General features: G+C 35.6%; 1 pseudogene; it reads left to right on the forward strand.

Moving 5' to 3' along the window:
• The first annotated feature begins 1,324 nt into the window (after positions 1 to 1,324).
• On the forward strand, positions 1,325 to 4,969 carry LOC107838846 (annotated as a pseudogene).
• Positions 4,970 to 6,199: the final 1,230 nt, after the last annotated feature.

Below are 6,199 nucleotides of genomic sequence, written 5' to 3' on the forward strand. Positions count from 1 at the left end.
AGTGGTTTGCTTCAGAGGTTACCCATTCTCGAGTGGAAATGGGAACGGATCATTATGGACTTTGTATCCGGGTTTCCTTGTACTTCTCATGGTTTTGATAGTGTTTGGGTCATCGTGATCGATTGACCAAATCTACTCTTTCCATTCCTTTTAGTTTTCTTTTAGCACCGAGATGTTGGACTGTATCTATATTTATGACATAGTTTGTCTTCATGGTGTACTAGTGTCTATCATCTTATATAGAGGTTCAATGTTCACATCTCACTTTTGGAAGAATTTTCAAGAGGAGTTGGGTACCCGAGTTGAATTTAGTGTAGATTTTCACCCTCAGATCAATGATTAGTCAAAATGGACTATTCAGGTTTTGGAGGATATACCTCACTCTTGTGTTATGTACTTTTGAGGTCTATGGGAGCAACATATAACTTCATTGGAGTTTGAGAAATGGCCTATATCTATATTCATGACATAGTTTGTCTTGATAGTGTACTAGTGACTATCATCTTATATAAAGGGTTAGTGTTCACATCTCACTTTTGGAGGACTTTTCAAGAGGTGTAAGGTACCTGAGTTTATCTTAGTATAGATTCTTACCCCCAGATCAACGATAAGTTAGAACAGACTATTCGGGTTTTGGAGGATATGCTCCATTCTTGTGTTATATACTTTTGATTTCAGTGGGAGAAACATCTAGCTTTAGTGGAGTTTGTGTATAATAATAGCTACTATTCTAGTATTGAGATGGCTCTCTTCAAGGCTTTTTATGGTAGGCGTTGTCTCTTTCTAGTTAGTTGGTCTGAGGTTTCTAAAATTAGACCTCGAGGTACAAACTTTCTTCATGATTCTTTGGATAGAGTTTGGGACATTCTGGCTTGACATTGTGCAGCTCAAAGTAGGAAGAAGTCCTATGCAGATCATAGTCTTCGTTCTTTGAGATTTAGAGTTGGTGATCGAGACTTTTTTCATGTGTCACCTAAGAAGGGTGTGATGAGGTTTAGGAAGAGAGGCAAGATTATCCCCAGGTATATTGGGCAATTTGAGATTCTTTGAACTATTGGGGATGTGACTTATGAGTTAGTATTTCCCTCAGACATTACTAGAAATTACCCCTATTGCAACGAAACTTTTAGCAATGGTTCTAAAAGAGTTGCTATAGTGGGTCTATTGCCACAGTTCCAACCTTTGCAAAGTAGAACTATTTTATGTTATAACCGTTGCTATTGTTTGATAACTGTTGCAATAGGGTATTTTATCATAATGATTTCTAAACCATTGCGATAGAGTCCCCTATGGCAAAGCTTCATTAGAAAAAATAACTATTACAACAGTTTATTTATTTCCACCATAAAATTCACTAAATAAACCTTTGTACATAAAACAATCCCTTTAACATATTATTTCTCTCCACAAAAATTTAACCAAGACCACCGGCCACTACTACTGCTCCTACCAAAAATTAACCGTCAATCGAAATGAGGGTTTTATCATCTTTTCTTCATTGTTCTACTCTCTTCTCGCCACCGAAAAGTTGTTAACTTGTTATCCATACATATCACCAGCAATGGTGAGTTTCAAACTTGGCTCCATTCCATTCAATTATGACGGATGGGGTCCACCGGATTTCTCCCTCTCCGTTAAAACCAAATATCTAATGCTTCTTTTGCCCCTTCCTCCCGCTCTAACAAGCTCGACCAGATCGCTGATTGGACCCGATCCATCTCAAACCGACTTGGATCAAACTTCAAGCAAAAACCTACTTATTCTGCTTTCTATTTCTCCGGTGGCGATTCATTTGCTATGCTCATCGCTGATGAGGACTCTTCGTTCCATCTTGTTGATACTGCTGCTAAGTTGGATCATCATAGGTAGCACAGTCAAAAGTTTAACCCGAAGTGGAGGCTTAATCCTCATCATAACCATTCTCAGCTTCCCCAGCATAGAGATGAGGAAGTCAATGCGAAGAAGCATGATCAGAAGAAGAAAAGAGCTCGAAGGGATAGATTGTACAATCTCAATCGTTCAGGAACCAATATTGGACAGAGAAGGGAATCTGTGGTGTTTAAGTCGCCTATTGATATTCAGCCTGAATGGAATATGCTTGATCAAATCCCGTTTTTGACTTTCTCAAAGCTTGCATTATCCATTCCTAAGCCTGAAGATTTGTTAATCTATGGTGGCCTTGAGTTTTACGACCGATATTATGATTGGACTACTCCAAAGATTGAGTGTCGTCTTGACAGATTTATGAAAAGGAATTTCTTCAAGATTACTACTAGTGATGATCCTGTTATTCATAGTTTGGCTAATGAGGATAAAGCTACTGTTTTTGCGATGGATACGATTTTGTCTACTTTAATGTGTGCTCCTAGGTCTGTTTACTCATGGGATAATGTTGTTCAGTGTGTTGGGAATAAGTTGTGTTTTGATAAGCGTGATGGGTCGCATCTAGATTTTCTTTCTATTCAGGAAACTTTGCAAGAACCATTGCCTGATGTGAAGGATGATATCAATTCAGCATATTCATTGAGTGTCGAGGCTCCTTATATCAATCAAAATTTCTCATAACAGGTACTAATTAGAGATGGGAAAAAGTTAAGTTATGCTGATCCAAACCTATTTGCGACTAAAGGGGAGGAGGTTGCATCAGTGGGTTATAGATATAGGAGGTAGAAGTTGGATGATGATACGTATTTGGTGGCACGATGTGAAGTGCAGAGTGTGGCTGAAGTGAACAATCAGAGATCATTATTGACTCTGAATGCCTTGAATGAGTTTGAAGAGTATGTGTGGTAAGTTGCTGATTGTTGTCGAGTTTGGTTGGTGTTTTATTTGGTGTTGAGCCCATTTATAATTGCAGTGACTCAACATCAAAGCCTGGTTTGTTAATGCACATAAATAAATGCTCTTCTTTTTGTGATGTGTTGTCGAGTTTCTTCTATTATATAGAATAGTTTGGTATACCTCGAAGAGCTTTAACAGGAAATCATGTTGGTCTTGGAAAATCGAAATAGTAAAGAATGTGGCTAATGCCATATATGAATGATCGTTCTAGTACTATGGTCATTTATAACAAAGTTATTACTAAAGGCTGCTACATTTTTTTGAAGAAGTGATAAATTGACATGAGACTAAGTAGATAACTGGAACATAAAAGACTGAGCTTAAAATCAAAAAAGAAAGCGGGGTAACTCGACGGACTCTCATTTTCATGTTTGGGACCCCTTAACCAGTGTGAACATAGGAAAATCAAGAAAAAGAAATAGTTAGGAAAGGGATCGACTACCATAAACACAAGCAACCACTTACCAGATATATGATTGGAAGCTTCTGAGTAATAATTCAAGGTCCAAAAATGAAGATCTGTTATACATAAGCAACATGATTACCCATCTAAAACATTAAGCAAGAAAACATTAAATATCTTTTTCTATTGTGATCTGCAGGTAGTTAAATCATTTGCAATTGTTCTACATTGGATTTCATTCTGTATATTTTCTCACCGATACTCGACTGGAAGTCTTTGATCTCCTCTAGTTTTCAAATTGTATCATCAACTGATCTTAGCATATATTTTAGTTCCATATCCTAAATAAAGTAACATATTTGTAGGAAAAATGAAAGGTATTGCATTTATTAAAGATCTTGATGTCTATTGGATTGAGATCTTTGACACCAAAAATATCAAAGAAGCTACTGTTGTTATTTCTTAATTTTTATAAATCTTTTCTCATTATTTTGATCGCTATATTTTATTACTATAAGAAGCCTTAATTTTTCCTAATTTTTTTCATTTTGGTAAGACAAGGTAGGGGTAAGGCTGCGTCACGCCACCCTCCCCAGGCCCTACTTGTGACATTACACTTGGTATGTTGTTGTTGCATTTTCGGGTTAACACAACCTAGGTTAAAGATCTCACTTTTTTTATCATGTGCGACTTTTGTATGTGGGACTCTGTGACTGTCTTCTTCTAGTTTCAAAGCCAGGATAAGTATAACACCTTCACTTAACATTATATAATTTTTATTCTATGTGCCCTACTTTCTAGGCTTTTTTGTGGAAAGTTATATCCTAAAATGGTCACATTATTAGACTTTGTGGATTCACTTAGTCAAATGTCCCTGGTCTTAGACTTGCTTTCCACATTTTGAGATGGTTGTTTTCATCAATCTGTTTCCTGCCTTGATCAGTATTGCGCATACTCGATATTTTTATTTTGTTTTGTTTGAGTTTTTCTATTGAGGCAGATAACATACATCAATATCTCAGCTGAAGAGGTAACATTACTTGTTACTGCTACTTTTGCAGAAGCCTTAAGTTCTCATATTTAAGAGCATAACTAGTGGTTTGGTCCTAATTTGAGGTCTTCTTTTGTTGTTGCAGCGTATCACTGAACATCGTCATTTTGAACGTACAACTCAGTTAGCTACTCGTTTAGTTCACAAACATCTAAAGATGGTGAAGTTAATTAGTTTTATAGGGTGTAGAAATAATTATAAGCTGGCCTTGCTTTTACAAGAAATTGGAGGCACCTCTCTTAAAGAGATCATCCTACAACGTACAAATGACACTCTTAACTATGAGGTCAAGAGAATTGCATCAATTGAAAAGCGCAGAAAACAACTTGAAGCGAAGTTTCCACTTGGGGTTAAACTAGTGATGATATAGCTTGAATGAAAGGTGTTACATTTATTTCACTCTCTTTGTTTATTCATATTCTACAACTATATGTTAGTTTATTTTTGTTGTCATATTGTGAAGTTTTTTACGTAAAAAGCCCCCCTTAAACTTATTTAAAAGTTTTATCCAAACAATAAAACTACTATCTGATCCTATTGATTGAACACTTAAATAAATGACTACAAGTTCTAACTATATGGTGCTCAAAGATTGTAGTTCTGATATCTTTTGTTGGTCTATGATAATGTTCTCAGTGTTTCCAAAAAAAAAAGTTCCGACTGTATGTTTCTTGTGCTTATAGGTCGTGATGCCTATAGTAGAAGCAGATGTCACTTTTGGCCTAGGTAAATCAAACTTAACTTCCAATGAGATCATGAAATTATTCTAACACACCTCAACAACAACAACATATGCAGTGTAATTCCACAACAAGATATGGTGAACTACTTTGTCCAGGAATTCAAGAGAAAACATAGGAAGGATATGGTGAACCACTTTGTCCAGGAATTCAAGAGAAAGTACTGGAAGGATATTAGTGTATTATAGTTTATTATATACATAAATACTAATTTATATAGTTACATACAATTTTAATTTGTATTATTATATTAATTAAAGATTTTGTTGTGATGTGTATATATATATAATTATATTAATATATTTCTCTCTCTCTATATATATATAACTATTCATCAATGTAATAGGTGTCAAAAAATGTTGCAATAGGTAGCAAAAGAATATTACAATAGGTGTCAAAAAGCATTGCCATAGGTAGCAAAAATATGTTTCAATAGGTGTCAAAAAGAGTTGCAATAGAGTCAAAAAGGGTTGCAATAGATAGATAAAAGTCGTTGCAAAAGTCCAACAACTGTTGTAGTAGATATTCCAAAATTGTTGCAATAGGTATATTGCAACGTTTTTCTGTAATTGCAATATAGTTTATTGCAGTGGTTCTTAACCGCTTCTATAGACTATATGAGGCATCCCAATAGGAGTTAAAATAAATAATTGTGATAGGTCTATCTATTGCAACAGTTGCTGAAACCATCGCAAAAGTTGTTACGGTATCTTTATTACAACGCTCACATATGGAACACCTGCCAAACCATTGTGGTAGCTCTATCGCAATGACTTTTGTATCTATCACAATGGTTATTGAACCGTTGCCATAGGGGTAATTTCTAGTAGTGAGATTTATTAGTTAATCATCAAAGTTTTCATGTTTCCATGCTTCAACGTTAGATTCTGGATGAGTTTAATATTATTCCTTAGGGTTCAGTGCAGTTAGATGAGAGGTTGTCTTTTGTTGAGGAGCTTATCTCCATTCTAGCCAGCATTGTTCGAAGGTTGTATTCTAGAGATATTTTAGTAGTTAAGGTCCAGTGGACACACCGATCCATAGATGGGGCAACTTGGGAGGTCGAGTACGATAATCATGATAGTTATCCCCAGTTATTTGCTAATTCAAGCATTTCCCTTGCCTTTAGATCGAGGGTGAACTAGATTCTTAGTGTTGGATGAT

Source organism: Capsicum annuum, chromosome 8, assembly GCF_002878395.1.
Source record: "Capsicum annuum cultivar UCD-10X-F1 chromosome 8, UCD10Xv1.1, whole genome shotgun sequence".
Classification (NCBI taxonomy): Eukaryota; Viridiplantae; Streptophyta; class Magnoliopsida; order Solanales; family Solanaceae; genus Capsicum; species Capsicum annuum.